The 19,458-nt window shown below is 46.8% G+C and overlaps 1 long non-coding RNA gene across 3 annotated transcripts in view; it reads right to left on the reverse strand.

Moving 5' to 3' along the window:
- Window positions 1-9,195: 9,195 nt before the first annotated feature.
- Window positions 9,196-19,458, reverse strand: part of LOC109445328 (uncharacterized) — a 47,544-nt gene continuing 37,281 nt past the window's right edge. For 2 of the 3 annotated variants that reach the window (XR_012492920.1, XR_012492919.1), the window contains exon 5: window positions 9,196-19,175. This is a non-coding gene — a long non-coding RNA (uncharacterized LOC109445328). The remainder of the gene's footprint in view (window positions 19,176-19,458) is intronic. The other variant, XR_012492922.1, reaches the window with a different exon arrangement.

Below are 19,458 nucleotides of genomic sequence, written 5' to 3' on the forward strand. Positions count from 1 at the left end.
GAGCACCAAGGTCTCTATCAGGCAAACCCCTCACCAACTATGGAGTCACTCACCCATGAGGGACAGGGAGGAGGGTGTTGTGTAGGGCGGCCTGCGGGGTCTCTGCTCCCGCTCCCCACATAAGAACGCAGGACATGGTGGGGCCAAACAGGAACACCCACGGAGCCATAGGTAGGGGAGTCACACCACTATAGTCTCACTGGTGGCTGGATTCACACAACGTGAGACCTGCTGTCCACTTTTCTGCCAACCGACCGACTCCCCTCGCTAGCTACAATCTGCCATGCTAACTGCAATCAGCGCTTGCAGGCTCAGCCACCATCTTCTTGCTAGCCCCCATTTTCTGCTAGTGTAGCCACAGCAGTTATATTAGTGGCCAATGGCTCACTGGTTACAGCAGATGGCCAACTAGCCATAGCTGATGGCCATCCAATCACAGTTGATGGCCATTTACTACCCGAGTGAGCACCTTTCCACGTGAGGCCGAGAGCCTGGCAACTGCTTTCTGGGGCTCTGTCCCCACAGAGGGCCTCCGTCCATGTCATAGTGTGGGGAGCATGGGGGGAAAACAGGCTGGCCGTGCACGTGACCTTCTCTGCCAGGCCTCCCAGCCACCGTCATGAGCCGAGGGAGAGGAAGGAGGGGCTCGGAGCCCCCATCACTGGGTCCCGGGGATGTGGGCAGCCGGAAACTACCTACAGCTTGTAGGTTAGACTCCTAGCTCGTGCCCCACTGTGCAATGTGTGAGCCCTCACTTGGCAAAGACACCTCCAGTTTCTAAATGTAAGCAGCCAGAGAGGCTCATTTGAAGGCCAAAGAGCTGGAGGCATTTTAAGCAGGGAAAACGCCACCGACCCCACAGGCTCACACTCTGTCACGATTGCAGCATCCTCCGTGAACGGCAGACCTGCCACTTGTCTTCAGAAGCTGGTGGCCAGTTTTTAAACGAGCTCATCCAAGTAAATGACTGTTTTTAATCCAAAACAAATGGGTAGACTCATGTCATAGGAGCCAGTCCACTAAATTCCCAGGACCCCAAAGAGCCTAAGCCACTGTGTCTTACAGGGAAAATGACTGCCAGGGACACAGAGGTTAGAGTTCCCCAGCCTATCGCCAGGGACACGAGCATGTTGGGTGCCAGGGGCAGGGAGCCAGTTGCTATCGAGCTGCAGTGAATTAATCTGGGTGGACTGTGCCTGCAGATGGGGGTGGGGGCAGGGCATGCTCCCTTCTACCAGCAAGCGAGCCTCAGAAAGACACAGGACCCAAGAGCACGGGCAGGTTCAAGAGGCCAAATTCCCAGGTATACCCAGAAGGTTTGAACTTCTAGAACATTCTCACAATTGGCAACAGCTGGGAAACCCAGGCATCAGACGATTCTCAGAGCCACAGTGGCAGCCAGACTGGGGTGATCAGGAGTGGGGTCAGCAGGGAAGGGGCTGGAAGGTGCAGAATACACCCCAAGAACTGCTGCTGGTATTTAAACCCCAACAGCTTCCGGAGGACGGCACATCTGGTTCCATGAAAGCTCTGTCTTGCTGAGCATCTGATGGATATGGATACACCAAGGCTGGGCCTTCCCTCTCTAGCACCTTCTGTCTGGCTCTTTGTAAGTGGAGCAAGAAGAGTCCAAGGTCCAGGGGTTCAGTCTGGAGTGAGGGGTGAGGATGGGTGCTATACAGGGGTAGAGAAGCCTTCAAAAAACCCTGAGGGGCAGATGACCAACCAGTATTTCCGAACAGAAATGCCTAGTGTTGAATTTGAAGATGTGGATGGCTGCAATGCAAATAAACCACCTTCGCCCACCCCGCTTCCAAATTGACATTACAATCTGTTTTACACTCAAAGATTATGAATCAAAGAAAACAGACGTGTTTCCCAGCTGGGTCAATGTGGGGCAGAGCAAAGCAGCTGATGCCCTGGGATGATGTGACGCTCCATCAAATGAGCTCATTCCACAGAGGCAGACATTCGGGGCTGAGGCAGCGAAGAGAACTCACACGTCCCAAGGAGGGCGACCTTGATACAGGCATTGCGATTCCACGGGGTGTGTAGTGGCAGCCGGAGGAAATCAGACCTAGATTTTAAGGGTTGGGAAGATCCACCTATTGTCAAGACAGATTACAGGGAAAGGCGGAAGTTAGACAAGAGTCCAGACAAAATGGGGCACACAGGGGACCCTGGGGGTAGGAGCCTTGTTATCAGAGAGGCACATGACAGCTCAGACGTCACCACTGAGGCCCTCGTTGTGGGGTTTGGCTTCCAGCGTAATCTAACAGGAAGAAAACTTCAGAACCCGACCCCATATCAAGGAGGAGCTGGGGCAGCTCCCATCGTCCTGCACCCTCCCCAAGTGTGGGGACTCCAACAGCCTAGTCCCAAATGGCTCTCCAAGGAAGTGTCCTGGCAAATCCAGTGGCAGAAACAAAATAGGAGCCATAGAAGGTTCTGGAGCAGAGGGCTGACACGATAAAAGAGAGGTTCTAGGAGGATACTCTGGCTGGGATGTCAGGGTAAGACGCTGGTGAAAAGATCAGATGTAGGGAGAGGCATTGGATGGCTTCTGTGACAGTTAGACAAGAAATCATAACCACCTGGATGAGGGGGGTGGCCATGCTGATGGTGGAAAACAAAACTGTGTGTGTCTCCACAAAGGTTTACATCTGGGCCTCATGTAGGGGAGAAATCAAAGATTCCCCAACTTGCCTGATAGAGAAGATGATGGTGAAATAGGTGGAAAGAATGAAGGGGATGCAATTTTAGAGGAGAAGGCAAGATCATCTTCAGAAATGCTGAGTCTGAGGTGACAGCCAGACGGCCAAGTGAAAGTGTGTCCAATTAGACCTTTAAAATGATAGGATGGGATTTAAGGCCAGGGCTTGAAATTGTGTTTGCGAGTCACTTGCCTAAAGTAAATTAAATGGCAAGAGGGAAGCATGTGACAGAAAATTGGAGATGCCTATAGTTCCAGAAGTGGAAGGAACAGTGGCCAGAGGAGGAGGCGTGGCGAGGGAAGAAGGACGGGAGAGGAGCGGACAGTGCCGCAGAGGTCCACGGGAGTGTGACAGACGGTCAATGGCCAGAGAGGCCTTCAGACCCTCATTGTAAGTGACCTTGACAGATCCCCTAGAGAGAAAGTGGCCTGGTCAATGGCCCTTGGGGGGCCCGTTTTGAGAGACATTCTCAGAGAGCACTGAGGATGGAGGCCAACCTGCTGGAGAGGAGAGGGACAACCTGACAGAAAAAATCACCACTGCCTCACCGACTTCAGTACCAGAAAGACAAAGGCAGGAAATCGGATCTAGAAGTGGTGGTGTACTGCCCCCTACAGTTTGCAGAGGAGGCCGGCAGTCAGGGAACGGCTTTAGAAAACCAAGTGAGGGAGCCAGGACCCTCCAGAGGGAGAATGGAGAAGGTGACTGGGATAGATTCGCCCCAGAAAGGAAAATATTTTCTGTACTGGTTAGTTATTGCTGCATAACAAATCACCTCAAAACTCAGCAATGCAAACCATTACACTTAATTTGTATCACAGGTTTCCACGTAGGCTGGTCAGTAGTTTTCTGACCCAGGCTTGGCTGCTGTCAGGGAGGCTGGCTCAGGCATCTGCGGTCAGCTGTTGAGTTGGCGAGGAGCTAAGGTGGCCTGACATGGCTCTGCTGGAGCGCCTCAGCTGTCCTCTCTGGGGCCCCCCATCTCCCAGCAGGCCACCCTGGCTTATTCTCATGGCAGTGGAGGGGTTCTGAGAGAGACAGCAAAAGCCCAGAGTCTCCAGCTGGCACACCATCACTTCTATTGTATGCTCTTGGTCTCAGCAAGTCACAAGGCCACCCCCAATTCAAGGGGAGCAGAGAAGCTCCCTCCTCTTCATTGGAGGAAGCACGAAGTCACATTGCCAGGGGCACAAATACAGGAAAGCAAAGACTTGAGGTCAGCTTTGCAATCAGTGCCCTCTGAAACATGGACAGGAGACGCACAGGTAATGATGGAGGATGGTGAAGATCACAACAGGGTCTTGATTTTCTCAAGTCCCCCCCCAAGAAACAGACTAGATTTAGAGCTTAAGGAAAATGAAAAAAAAAGAAAAGTTGGAATGGCCATTGTAAGCCTTGCGGAGGGAGCCAACATGCAAGAGGGTTGCCAGGTAGCAGAGCGAGGACCAGAGTCAAGCAGGGACGTGCAGTGACCCAGGGCCACCCAGCGCCTGGAGAGAGAGCAGAAAGATGGGCAGCTGGGACTTAGGGAGATCAGGAGACAGTGTGTCAGGGCAGCAAAGCCAGGGAGGGTGCAGGAGCGCGCAGCCCCCAGGGAGCACCTCTTTATCCTGGAAAAGCAGAGAGGCAGCCTGCGGGCAACACACCTGTTTGCCTGGGGACCAGCCGGAGCCTTCTCTGGGGAGAAGTCTGGCCCTTTCCGTCTCTGAGGCACCCTCCATGTTGACAGGACTCCCCATGGAGAGCCCAGAAAGTGCAAAAAGTAACTGAGTGAGTCGACGTGACTCTGAAGGGCAACAAAATCAATGAATGGAAAATAGTTCATTTTTGTCCCATTGATTTATTCTTCTGCTCATTGAGGACACAGCTACACATTGTCATTAAGCTAACCACTTTTCAGTGACATGCTTTAACACTCTTTCGGACTGACTCCTGCATCACCAATTCCTAAAATAAGTTATTTGTAATGCATCTCATTCTCAGAAGAGTGAGTTTTTAGGTGGTTGCATAACCACAGTGGAGCAGCCAATACAGTGGCTTTTTTTTTACATCACGACATAGCATCACTCTCCCCGTCCTCCCAGCATCAATATTTAACCACACCCTCCTTTGTGAAACTCCCCTCCCCCCACCTCCATCCCCGTCTGGCTTCCGCCTGAGTCCCTGTGCCCTTCTCTGACAGTTCCTGCTCTGAATCCTTCAGGACCCCACACAGGGGCACACATTTCAGGCTAGAAGATGTAGTGAAGTGAGAGTGGTAACTTTCAAAAGGACCTGGAGTGTTGTTTGGCCTTGGCTTTGACCTCGTCTATAAATCACCGGGTGTACAAAATAATTTTTAAAACCTTCCCCTTGGAAACATGTGTAAATATCTAAAGGTGGTGGTATTCAGACTTTCACACGTGGAAAGCTTGTTATTTTCACAAATATGTCACCTTCTCTGTGAATACTGCCCGACTCTCTATTTCCAGGGTTGATCTTTTTCTTGAGTATTTCACCTCCTTCTGTCTTTGAGACCCTTGTATTTGGATGTTCCAATATTAAATGAAACCACAAAAGGCCTAATTTTGGATTTTGTCACTTGCCCTCCAAATCAGGGCCACCTGGTGACTTCCTTCTTTCTATGGCTGACCCACCATTCTCCCAGTCACTCAGATTTGAAAGCACGCTGGCTTTACCTCCCTTTCCCTCTCTCTTTCGGGCTGCCAAATAGAGACAATTCCTTCGTCCTCCTATTCTGTCTCTGTCTTGTTTCTTTCTGCTTCCCTTTTCCATTCCAGCGTGATCGCCTAAGGTCATCTGGCTCTTGTCACCTCATTTTTGGACTGTGCAACTGGGATCCTGACACAACTTCTCGCTCCTACAATTCAATGGTAAGCTCAATGGCCATGTTGCTAAAATATCCCTTTGGTAGTGTCACTTCTCTACCCCCAGACTGGAAGAGCTCTGTTAGAGATCACGTGAGGACCAAACCCTTTAGTCTAGTACAAAGAGCCGTCAGCTGTCAGGCCCCGCCCTGTCTTTCCCGAGGATCCCTGGTTCTCACGTGCATCTCTGCTCCTCGCTCTTCCTTAAACACACTCTCTGTGTTGTGGCCTCTGGGATGCGCTCATGCTGTCCCATGCTCAGGGTTGTCTCCTTTCTTCTTCCACGCCTTCCAAGCCTGGCTCGGGTCCCAGTCTCACTCCTTTTCTGCCCAGTCCCTAAAGTGAGAGAGGGAAATGTACATTTCCTCACACCTGTTTGAGGAACATTTCCTTCCTCTGAACCCCACCTTGTTGTTCTTCCCATTCCCCAGTCTCTTCCTCACACCCTGCCTTCTAGTGGCTTTGTGCATACGTTATGCTGGATAAAATGTCAGACACCGGTTCTTTGGAGCTTACAAAACACTGCCACATGTATTGTACCTTGTTTTATCCTTGAACCTCTGTGTGGTAGGAATTATTTCCCCGCATTTTAAAGAGGAGGCATCTTGGAAAAACTATGTGTGCAGCAGAGGTTCCAAAAAATACTTTGTAGTAGATGAAGAAAGAATGGCATGACGCTTCTCCCAGGCCCCTGGATCCACCAGCATCTGAGGATGGGGACGGGGGGGGGCACTGCAGCATTGCGGGGATCCTGACACGAGTGGAAAGGCTCTGGCAGGAGGTGGGGGCAGTCTCGGTGCTGCCTTTCCTAGGCTGACTTGCTCAATTCTCTCAGGACGGTAGGAAAGCTGCAGCTGAGACTCAAGGAGCAAACAATGGAAAAGGGTGTATATCCACTAACATTAAAAAAAAAAAAATACTCCTTCAATTTTTTAAAATAAAGAAACATATATTACTATTAAATTCACCTGATTTCGTCTCCATGAAAATGTAGGAAGTGCGGATGGGGTTCAGGTCATGCTACCAAAATATGGCACCTCGGCTCTCTTAAGCTGAAGGATTTCGAGAAAACAGTGGAAAACATGAGGGTCACACTGCCCTCCTACCCTCATCCTTCTCTCCTGAAACAGGTCATAAAACCCTCATGTGAAAGTTACATCCCCATCTGGCTTATGAGCTGTAGGCTTTTGGGCCCCAAATCCAATCCTAGTTATTGGGAACCTCCCAAAGATCAGTAATCAGCCAAAATATCCTTACACGTATATTGAGTAGTATTATCTGGTTTGGGCATCACTTGACAAGAGGGGTTTGGCACTAGCCAGCGAGATTTATAGAAGAGAGAGCATTAGGTAGAGCTGAAACGAAAAGAGCATGAAGTTGGGCTTTCGCAGTGAGCCTTTCTGGAAGGGTCTGCAAAAGTAAGGCAGCTCTCAAATGTTCAGAGTCCCCTGGCCCACATGTTTTCATAGTTCCTTTCCAAGATCTGTTTCTGGGAATGCTCAGTTACATAGGCCGGTTCCTGTAGAGGTTCCCAGGTGTTGTTTCAGTGGAAATAGGAAACATCCCTCCTAGGTGTCATGTGACAGCGAGTCTCAGATTTTTGGCTCTCTGGCCTTTTTTGGTGTTTGCCATCTAAAACGTCACCAAGTGATTGAGGAAACCAGTTGCTTCTTTATAAAGGCCTGGTACTGAAGAAAGATGGGTGGTGACGAAAGAAAAACAAGCAAAACAGCGACAGTGGGTATTATTGTATAGTTTAGCCAAATCATGAGTAAATCATAGCCAGACAGTATACGCTTATCAAGGAGCGCCTAGGGATCAAAGCGCGGTAGTAAGACAGGGGCCTGTGGGTATCATACTTTAGGTTAACAAGCGCCTGTTAACAGATTTTTTTAACCAGCAGAGAGGAAAGAATAACTGGTTAGGAAAACAAAGAACAAGAAATGCAATTGAAAGCACGATAATCAGGCTCTGGGAATCTGGATTTTGTTTTGTGGGTCTTGAGTAGAAGTTTGCAGAAACAAATGACTGCACTGTCCACTCGACCCAGGTACTGGGGAGAAGCTGTCTTCTCCTTTCTGAAGAATGTCAGAATCCTCAGCTTATGAAAGTCTCCTGCTAGAAGAGTCTTCCAGTGATCCAAAGATTTCTTGTATCTTCTTTATTTGAGAGATAGAAATCCAAGGGTCAACCCCTTGGCGTTTTCCTGCCATGCTAGTTGTTTCTTCACAGTACCTCATAAGGTTCTTTTTATTGGAGTTTGACGTCTGTCTCTGATGTCTCTTCCAGAAAACTGTATTTTCAGGGATTAGGTCATGCAATTGTTGTTTAGAAGGATGTTGGAAAAAGGCAGCCCACACCTACTGGTGCTAACATTAGGTGCGTTACACGAGTTTCTTGCATACTTGAACAAATCTGCATGAAACAGAGCAGAGTCTAGGGTCAGAAGTGATATAGCTAGAAACAGGCGTCAGCTTTTTGCTTTCTCATAAAGGGGAGTTGAGGAACCCCGGGACTTGATCTCATTGTCATTAGAACCAGTAGCAAGACCTTAGGCCACAGAAGTTCCAGAGGTCTGAGAGTCTAGCTCATTTGAGTTTGGAATTCTATTTGTAATTTTCCATTTTCTCAAGATAGGGGGTTATGGGGATAGTAAAGTTCCTGGGTAGGTGGGAAGGCTTTGCAAAACCCTTTAATGACAGTCCCAGCAAAACGGATGTTCCTGTTCCCAGAAAGCTAGATTGGAATTCCCAAGACTCGGAACACAACACTCAAGACATGTTTCACTACCTTTGGAGCCACACCTCTCTGGCAAGGAAAAGAAAATCCTACTCTGAGAATAAAGCAAGCAATGGTCATACTCAGACCTTTGGGGAGGGTGATATGAAATCTTTTTGGAGATGTTCAAAGGTGGCCTGACACTTGGGGCCCTTGTTCGTGTCTCACCCTATTATTTTTCTTGCAGTTTCTTAGCTACCAGAGAACAATCATTTGTCCCATGTCCTTTTTGTTTATAGAATCTACAGGTATGTAAAATAAGAGGGCCCTTTACCTGATTTTATTGATTAGAGTGGGACTACCTAGTTGTTTCATCTGTAAGGCATTAGCCTTATTCTGCTTTGGTCCTAAAGCTCGTTGGAAATGTTCAGCAATGTGTTGGAGATCTGGTAATGGAGCTAGTTCCCTTCCCAGGCTTTGCTTACATATCAAATGTCCTATTTCTGGCTCAAGGTCACTCAGAGACATGAGGTATGAGCCAAGGTTACCTCTGTATCGAGCATCGACTCCTGACTGCTACCTAAAGGTTTTGAAGGGTTTCTCCCTGAAGTCCTCAACACACTCATCCTTTCTTTGCCTGTGGCATGAAATTGGAATGCCATCTATTTTCTGAAGACAAACTCTGAGGGTACCCCCCAAAATACCTTGTTCAATACCTGGAGATGTTGTGAACCGCTTTGCTTCTATGCAATTCAGGGTCTTTCAGGACACACTCAAGTTTATTCCAATCTCCATTTTCCAGCCTCATTTTCGCATCTGATGTTCTGTGTCAGGGATCCCCAAAGCCACCCACCAGCTCAAAAGTTACTAGAAGGACTCATAAGACTCAGAAAAGCAGTTACATTCATGTTTGTAGTTTATTACAGCAAAGGGACACAGATTAATATCAGCAAAGGGGAAAGGTACACGGGGCAAAGTCCAAGAGAAACCAGGCGTAAACCAGATGTCCCCTCCCAGGGGAGTCTCATGGGGGCACATGCAGCTCTCCCAGCAACGATGTGTGACAACACGTGCTGCCCCTCAGAAAGCTCACCGGGCATTAGCGTCCAGTGTTTTTGTTAGAGGTCAGTTCTTTTTATGATGCTTCAGAAAACATTTAACAAATTCCTTTAGCTCAGTCTGATAGCAGATCTTAAAACGAATCACGGAGATTTGGCTCTGTTCTGAAGGGGTGTAACGTTCAAAGGCAATTGAGCTTTGCGGCTTCTCCTATCTCAGTCGACGGCCTTTCCGGACATGAAGGCCACACGCAGGGAATTACCCTGGACTTCTCTCTTTCCTCAGTCCCCATGCCCAGTAAGTTATCAGAAACTGCTTCCATTTCCTGGGTCAGTGTTAATTTGTTTACAGAGTAGTTAAATGCAGTGATTGGAACACGTGCATTGCTGTGTGTTAAGGTAACATAATAAGCAGACGCCACACGTGAGGAAGGAAGTAGCACATTGTCTAGCATGCACTTAAACAGGCATTTATTGGTTACAAAAGATTTTCATAAAAATACATTTTTCTAGAAGTGCCAGTTTCATTTGGTGAAGCTCACTAGTTCGTGCGTGTCATCTCCTTTTACTGAGGTTTTGAGTCTCTCTATTCTTTGCTTGTAGCAAAGAGAACTGCTGGCACATTTTATCATTATGCAAATAAATAAACCAGCCTTTCCATAACTTGCTTAAGATAAATTCTTAATTTTCATTCAAAAGAAAAGACAGGACTCCTTTGCAGAATAACCTTAGTCCCGAGCTGTTTTGCAAAAAAAACAAGTCCTTTCGATAGTCACTGTCTATAACTTACATTCCTTCTGGTAAGATTGCAAAAGGCATCAATCACATGCACATCTGGAAAGATAGATGACACACAGATAGATGATAGACCAGGAAAGCCATGGTAAAATATCTACAGGCTTTGTTCCTATTATAGGGGCTAAATTCGGGGAGGTTATGGAGTTTCTCTCCACATAGTTCTTTTAAACATCTGTGCCCTTTAGAACAGCTTCTCATAGATCAAACTCTTGCGCTTCCAAAGCCTGCAGCACTTTCTGCCATCTACCTACCCTTTCCTGCCAGCCCACAATTGTGCCTCTCAGCATTGTGATTCTGGATTGCTCCTGTGACTCTTCCAAAATTCCTTATGATGAGTCTGAAGAACAGTTTCTTGGCACCGTGGGTAAATAAGACAGAGGAAGAAGAGCAGTTGGGCCGGTACTTACTGAGTTCCGGGAGGTTAGTACAACTCTCGCCAAATACACTGACCCTACCTATCACTCAACTGAAAAGCTAGAAAATAACTCCCACTATTACTGCTTTAGACCCATGTGGATTCTAACAAATACCTCCCTGTATACTGGCAACATCCTGCCAGTAAAACCTTTCAATTTGCGTCTTCAACTTTCTGAGCAAAAATTGGCACATACTCTAAAAGCCTCCCTCTTCATACACAAGGACACCAGCCCTGGATGAGTCAAGAAGAAGAGAATGACGTCACTGCCTCCTATGTCTGACACTCCAGCTTGTAGTCCAGGAAAATCAAAGCAACAACTTCTCAGGGCACCAACAACCCCTTTTCAAGGACACTTTCTCCTCAGTGAATGCAAACCTTTTAAAGACAAGGTACAGAGTTAAAATGGCAATACTGACATAGCATACTGGGCTTACTGGGGTGCACTCAGAGCACCATTAGAGGTTCTTCTAAGTCATAGAGGCCAAAGGGCTCTAGTGACCCCAGAGCCTCAAGGAATCCATGCCTCAGACACAGCTGTTTGGAAACTCCCCTCAACTGGCCTCCTGACTCTCACCTTCGGCTCAGTGTTTAAAACCATTGTAGAGAAAGGGCAGTTAGCAAATACCAAGTATTCCATTAGTCTCACTGAATGGCCCCAAACTGAAGACCTTGTGGTATGAAGCTTTTTCTCCTGTTCAATGCAAACACTTCCACGTGGCGCTGCCTTCAGAGCTGTGTGCTGGAGAGAGGGGCCTTCATGGAGGACGTGGTCTGCATACACTTCAGGAGTGGTTTCCAACTGTGTTCCTTGGGACCCAAGGGGACCCTGAGTTCCGCGACATGTTTTGGTTCTACAAATGTTTTGACTCCCACTTATAATTCTTTAAACTGTAATAAGACTCAACACAATCTCAAATGTGCTTTACGCTAACTTTAGTACTGAGACAACTAACCAATGGATTAACTTCATGCAGCTTCATTAATTCATTTTCATGCAGATCTTGGAGAAAAACGTCCACTGTCCTAGCTGGGGATATATTTGAAAGTCTTGTAAATGGTGGAGTCATTGATCATGAAGTCTGCAGCTCTGTACTGACTGAGCTGTTTTAAATTCAAGCATGTGCAAAGACAAATCAAAAAGTAAAAATAAAATTGTATATAGAATCTAATCCTTAAGAGGAGATCAGGCAAGGTTGGTTTGTTCATTCACTCTTTCATAAAACATTTATTTTATGCCAACGAGGTGGTGAGATCTTCTCTAGGCACTTTTGTATCACCATGAATAAAGTTCACGCACATTTATTCAGTCTGTACTGAGCTACAGTACTTTGCAACAGCAAGTAAAATCAGAACACTTTTCATTGTGTCACTGTCATAAAATTGATAGGTTTAGCATTATTTATAAGTGTGGGGTATTTATTGATGGATTTTTGTATCTACAATAAAGAAGTGAGCTAGTTGTTAGATATTGTTGTGATTCAACTTTGAAACCAGAAAGTTCTACACATCCTCTTGAACACTTTTGATCCATTGGATTGAAGAGAATCTTGAAATTGCAAAGTAAGCTGCTTATCTGTTTGGATCAGGATTTTCTTGATACTGTTTGTCCAAAACAGATTATAGAAATAAATCGGATATTGAGACTTGTGTAAGACTGCAAACGTCAGCCACAATCATGATTTCCAATGTTCGTGTTCATCAAAATAGACTCAGCATTCTCTTTGACTGACTTTGTAAGAATTAGGAAAAAGTATTACTATGACTTCATGAAATAAATTTATACTTACACAATGCTACCTTTGTGTGTTTCATGTCTTGGGAGACTGAGTAAGATTATATCGGGAAAAAATTATGTTCCTGATATTTTTTAATTGCCGGTCTAAAGAATCCCGTGGACAGAGGGAAAGAGAGGGTTAGATAAGTTCCATCATCATATATTGAAAAAGAGATCAGGGAACTATCAGGGCTTCCAGTTACTAATATAGGAAAAGAAACATAAACAGGAGAATTTCTTATAAGAAACCTGTAAGGTTCCACAACGTTTTTAATTCCCACAAGTCTTTTTTTCCCCCTTTCTCCTTGCCCTTTCAAAGTATAGAACACTTTAAAGATGCTAGAACCCTTAAAGCAAAAGGTCTATAGGTCTATTTTATGGGACCACAAAGAAGAGAGCAGCGAGGGAAACTGTGTCCCACCCGATTCTAGAAATGTGGCCAGCCCTGAGAACTCTGCTTTGCTCCTGAATCCCAAGCCCTCCAGCCTCACCTGTGCTCTCAGTGTGGGTGGCAGTCTTTTCCCTAATGAAACTTCTCTTTCTCCTTACTTACAGCAGTTATTACAAACATGCGACATGCCCCCAAGTTCCCTACTGTACCCCAGCCTTCCTCAAAGTACACATAGAACTAGGCTTTAAAAAAAGTCAATTTCTAATCGGTCCTCCGGAGAACCCTTAAAATCATGAGCACCGGAGAATAAGGGAAAAGAATTAATCACAGGGTGACGGAACCGCCATTCTAATTTCCTACTTTCAGAACAACTTATTTCAGTGTTTACCTCAAATTTTAAATACTGCTCTCTAAAATGAGAGTTCTGACATCACAGTTTTAACTTTCAAGTCAGTGTTAGGGCTGGAGAATCAGAATACTGTTCCAGGTAACTTAAGGCCACGGTGACATGTGGACAGACTTACCCCAGGAAATAAGCTGCATACATACCTGAATCCACCGTTCTGGGGGTTGGCCACGCCCTGGAATCACCTGTGGAGCTTTTGAAACCAGTGCGGCCTGAGCCAAGCCTCCTGAGGGTCGGATCTCATTGCTCTGAGGTGCAGCCTGAATATCACGAGTTTCAAATCTCCCGGAGGTGATGCTGGCGTGCAGGCAAGGCCATGAAGGTGCGAAATCAAAGCCAGTCATTAATCCCTCCCACTCCCAAAACTAACAGAAATGGGGTATTTGTGAGGTTGAGTTATATGCAATTGTCCAACAGTCAACTATTTTTTACCTACCAACATGACAACTTCATATGGTTTGTTGAGTATCGGAAATTGGAGGAAAGAGGATCCTTGTTATGTAGTGACAGAAAGTTTAGCAATACTGCCACTTGCAGTAATGTGGAAAATAAAAAATATTCCCAATGAACTGGGTGATCTAGCTGGAGTTATCTACAGGCAAAATGCTTGAAGTGGTTATAGGAAATATAAGAGGAGAAAGATATACCAAAGGAAGGACTATTAAACATGAAGGAAATGGGAATTTATGGCTTTGAAAATCCTCAGCCACTCTGCACAGCAAAGGACACTAAAATTAAGACATGGTTTACTGAGCCAAGATCAATCCGGGGCACTGCCAGGAAAGCATCTTCTACAGATGAGCTGAGGATACAGCTGTAATATTCGTTAAAACCTCAGAAATATCAAAGTATATCAGATATACCTCCGTATCCGATTCCATTACAAAAAAAAAAAAAAAAAAGATCCTTTAAAAATGTCAAGGGTACGCCTAACTGATCCTCTGAACTCAACAACGGAACTTCTAAGAAGCTTCCGGGGGTTGAAGCGTTAGTATTGGGCAGAAGATACACTCGGGAAAGTGTCCAGCAAGGGCAGTGTTCATAGTAGTTATGCTTGGCATAGATAAACAATAATGGCAGCCATTCCCAATTAACTGCTTATTTTCTGTTTATACTTTGTGGCCCAGTGACACTGTGATTCAGTAGACCCTGGGCCTCCGAGAAGCTAACATTATCACCTTCACTGTTTACCAGGAGCCCCAAAGATCTCTGACATGTGGAGACGTATAACTTTACAGAGGCACAGATTTCAACCACATATGCTACGAGGCTTCTGATCGTGAGTGAAATCATTTAGCAGTGAGCGAGCCAAACATCCGGGGACTTGTTGAGTCCCACACTCAGAAATGAAACCTGAGAGCCAAAGCACAGGATTTGTAGCAGATGACTTAATGGCAAATGGGTACTTGTCATTCTGGGAATAAAAAGGAGGGAGGAAACTGACATGGCAGCACTGCGCATCACAAGGGACCTCAGAGAGGAAAGAACCCCAAGGGCAGAGTGGCTGCCGGTGGGAAGCTTAGCTCCTGGGAACTCTGACAAAGAGAGGATTGCAGAACAGGCTGACCTGAGCCCGAGATGGAAGCCCAGCGCTGGGCGGAGCTCCCGAAGGCCCATGTGCAGCTCACACCCAGAACCAAGGCAAAGAGACAAGCTAACATCCTTACTGCCCCGTCAGCAAGAAGATTCATGTCCCTTTTATTATCCTAAGTAGAAATGACTTAGAGCACAGCATGCTGGCCAGGACGTGAGGGATGGCAGAGGCCCGGATGTAAGACAAGCAGGAGCGACACAACATCCGCAGGCTCCTTGCCCAGAAGGGCAATCCCTCAAAACAGCGAGTCTTATTTGGGGAGAGACATCAGGCTCCGAGGACCCATTTGTGTGACTTGTTTCAGCTCCATCTTGTACTCAGGGTGTCTGGGTAACTCTTCCCAGTGAATAATAAGCCCATCTTACCTCCTTAGGGGATTCTGCACCTGTAGGGGATACATTACCCTGGAAATCAAATTAAATGCCCATTCATATTGAGCTCATCTCGCTTGTCACCGAGGGCTGGGCACAGCAGGTGAGGGACAAGCTGCTGCCAGGGCTGGGACTTGGGAGGAAACGGGTTTAAGCATCTAGTTCAGTTTCGACACTTGGAAATCATCCATCTTGATGAGGAAATGAAATCAGCTGATCTTCTATTTTGCTCCTTTGAAAGCAATGAGACATTTCTCCACATCAGAGAATGGGTGTGTGACCCCAAAGGACACTTGCTCTCCCTACTTCATCCCGGCAGCTATACGCTCTGAGCAGCAGACGTGAACACGAAGGAAAGAAAAGGGCCTTCCTTAGTGTCCAGTCCGGGAGGGGTGGTCTGAGCCAACAGAGAGGTCAGGGGTACAGGGAGCCCCAAATGGCAGTTAATTTTAATGTTAGTTTTAATCGGCCTTGGCCTACCCTAGATGACTCCTTGCACAACAAATGCATCCTCCTAACTATTAGTTTCATCAACCCCAGTATCGGTTGGACTAATAGTGAAGTTAGTTGGTACTAAGTCCCTCCCAGTACACGGGGCCCATCTCCATGCAGAAGCAGGACTGGGGCTGTCACACTGACGGGTAATTGGGAGTTGACAGGCACTGCCCTTCAGGTCATCAGGCACACCGTTGACTGGGTATAAACTGGTTACACAGGGTTCTGGGTCAACAGGCCCCCCAGACTCTCCAGCCACCCTTCAGTGATGGTTTCTCTTAATGGCGCTGACCTTACCAGTGCTGAGACGCGGGAAGTGGCCTCAAGTCACCACACTGGTGCTCACCTCCAAGCCTTCACGCATCCCGCCGGCAGGACCCTTATTCTTGAACTTCGCTGGACGTTCTCCTCCAACTGGATGACTGAGCTCACGATAGCTCCTCCTGGCAGCTTCTCTACGGGCGTCCTAATCATCATTCATGAATCCACGGCACCCTGCACGTGGATTTGTGTAGAAAGGCACTCAATACATGTGTGATGGAGAAATGAGTCAGTTACCCTGCGCTTAGCACTTTTTATGCTCTGTAGTAATTGCCTGTTTTCTCATTTATCACTCTAAGTACTGTGAACTCCTGGAGGACAGGAAACTTATTGTCTTCATTGGTATGTCCCCATTTCTAATAATTCATAGCACAGAAAAGGCACTTGAGAAATGGGGGAAGAGCCCACCTATTCCAATCTCGGGAAGCTGACTTTGTTGTTTACAGATTATACTTAAGTAAGCTAACTTTTGTGTAAATCTTTCTGACATATAAATACTTTCATATGTCTTACCATTGCTTATCCTCATGGGAGTTGGGAAGGGGAAACCTGTGAATTACATACTAGTATTGTTCCCGTTGTACAGATGAGAAAACTAAGGCTCAGGAGGTTGCATGACTTGCCTGTAATCACACAACTTATAGATGAAGCAAGAACTCAAGCTGGGTTCCCTGAACTCTGCATCTATGCTCAGTTGTTTTCTAATTAACAATAAAATTTATTCTCATCTCTTACCCACAAGTCCTTTCTTCCAGAAGTACCGTCCTCTCAGCTGGCTATGAACTACCATCCATTCAGGGGTTAGCTCACTGTAGTTTAAGGGTGAAGATAAAAACACATACAGAGGTCTTTGCCTTTTACGATGACACTCCTGAAAATGACGTCCGAAAGAGTAAGCCCCTCAGCTGCAAGAATTTCAGACGCCAGGCCAGGCAAGGAGAAGGTGGTGGATAACCATAGGCAGTGAGCTGGGTGACCCAGGTTATGTGTTTTAAACAAACAGTGAGACAGTAAATCAAAGACAGCCAAAAACACAGTTAGATCCTCTTCCTGATTAAGATGTGAGTGGTCAAGAACGTACAGCGGGTTTCTGGAAGCGCTCAGAAGAGACAGAGGGCAGGACAGCCTGCGGGCTTCTGTACTCACCAGGGCCCCACATTAGACTTTTGATCTTCTCTGCAAATGAAGTTCCTCATACAGCCCTGAAAATACACTGACAGGACTGCAAGGCGACAACTCATTCAACCTACACTGCGTTCGTGATTACACAACACCGCCTGCCTGTAGTGCAGGACGACAGTGAATTCATGTTGTTCTAGACCTGTGACGACCACAATACATTGAGCGGCATTTTTTTCTGGAAAGATTTCTGATTTTCAGGTCACATTTTTAATTGCTTCTTTCATTGTAATACACAAGGAGCCTCAGAAAATACTGAGGTGGCCCAGGGGTCTCGCCATATCTGAGAGGCTCTGCTCTAGACCCCTCAGAATCTTGTTCTTCTCACTTGAAAAAACACGAGGGTTGAGTAAATGACCGCGGAGGTCCCTCTGGGTTTGGCCACCCCATAGGGCATGAGAGCCCCAGTTGTCAAAGTGTGTTTGTCAGCGCTCTGTGGGCCCCTGAATGCTCCTTCGGCAAAAAGGAGGAAGGAGGGAAGGGAAGTGTACAGGCCACTTCTGACCAATACACGGACACTCTCTTTGTGGGGTAGTGAGGGAAGGCAGGCCGGGAAGTAGGAAAACATGGGGATCGTTTTTGCAGGATACTTTCCGTTATTCACAAAGTCACAGTGAGACCGGCTGTGGATCTAAAATAAAGAGCCCAGAACATTCTTCTGGGGAGTTCAGCTCTCTGTCCCAGACTGCCCCAGGAGCAGGGCCCTCACCTGGAGCCGAGCTGCCCTGGAAGGCATAGACGCTCTACCTTGGGATCTGGGCCACAGAAGGGCTGGCTATTTGTTTCTGTCTCTAGAAGCTCTGCAAAGGACAGTGACACAGGGCCAGTGCTGCAGCGTGGGGAGGCAGGGAAGACAGGTGCCCACAGGAAGTCAGGCTGCCACTGGTGCTGCTGGAGCTCAGCTAAACAAACATTCTGCCTGTGCAACTGGCATATGGACTTCCTCGGACTAGGGAGGGGTGTGTGGCCAGGGGAATGAACGAGGGAGGAAACCTCATGTTACCACCCCCTTCTGAGCCACTTCCTGACCTTGTGCTAGGCCAGTAACCTTGACTTGGTTCATTTAGGACTCTCCTTCTCTTCCTATCCAGTGAGACCCCACTGATCAAATGTCCCTGTCCCCCAGCAAGGATGCTCTGCCTTCCTTATCCCTTTTCTGGGTACCCCAGGAGGATACACGCATCTCCCCCAAACTTCCCACCATGTATGACACCAGCTGGAGCTGTGGAATCCAGCCCACCCCCCAACTTGCCATATCTCCCAATAGAGTGCAGACTGTAAATTCAGTACTTCTGGTAAAAAGTGACCATGGCCACTGCAGCTGAATCCCTCTGACTTCCCTCAAACCCTAGGGGTGACCCAGGTCTGGCCCCTGCTTCCCCTGCCTTTGTTTTTCGAGGAGGATCTGTGTAAGACGAGAGAACCACCCGGCTTCCAGTGGGGGAGATATTTCCTTGTAGAAGATCTACTGATTTTGTGAAGCCCCCAGAAAGCGGCCAAAGGGGTCGGGCTCTACAGAACATTTTAATGTTACGGTGACTGGGGGAAAAAAATCCTGCTATTGTGGGACCCTAAGAAGATATACAATCGATGTCTCCAGCCCTGTGAAAAGCTGCCACAAAGAAGAGGGATTGGATTTGATCATTTATTAATCCCAAAGGAAGGGCTAGGCCAGTGCTGGAGGTTAGTGGGAGGCCAATTCCCGCCTGATGTACCATATCCAGCCTCAAGAGGTGGTAAGCTCCCTGTCACTGGGAGTATTCAAAAAATAATCTGTCAAAAATGTCAGACACATTTCAAAACAAAAAATAGACTTCAGGAGACTCAAATTGCAGTTGAGCTCAATCTTTTTAAAATTCAGTGGAAGGAATGGACGAGTGTGGGCATAGCGGGGGACGGAGCAAAGGGATTTCCTATTCTCTTTTTGGAGTTCAAATCTCTGTCCTCTGGTTCTTCCCGGACTTCAGGAAGCTCCAGAACTTACGAGTGAGATAGTGCACTCAGCACAGCGCCCTCAGGGAGGGTGGGCTGAGGAAAGATGGGGCCTCCGCAATGCCAAGCATCTGTGATTCTGTTAAGAAAAAAAGCAAAACAAAAGAAAAAAAACCCCGGGAGGTAAGGAAAATGCTCCAAAATCATTCCCGGACTGAATATTTAACAAAATTGGGTTTTGATTTTTCTTTAATAAGGCATCAGTGGCTCTTTTTAAGCAACAAAGAGAGTGTTTTATGCAAATTTGCCCTCAGGGCTTTTATTAAGATGTTAACATCTTTCTTGTCACAATATCTACCTTATTACAATGAGTCATAGCACGTCTCTCTTGCTGAGACAACTTTGTAAGATAAACTCTCTGG

The sequence above is a fragment of the Rhinolophus sinicus genome, linkage group LG17 (assembly GCF_036562045.2).
Source record: "Rhinolophus sinicus isolate RSC01 linkage group LG17, ASM3656204v1, whole genome shotgun sequence".
Taxonomy (NCBI): Eukaryota; Metazoa; Chordata; class Mammalia; order Chiroptera; family Rhinolophidae; genus Rhinolophus; species Rhinolophus sinicus.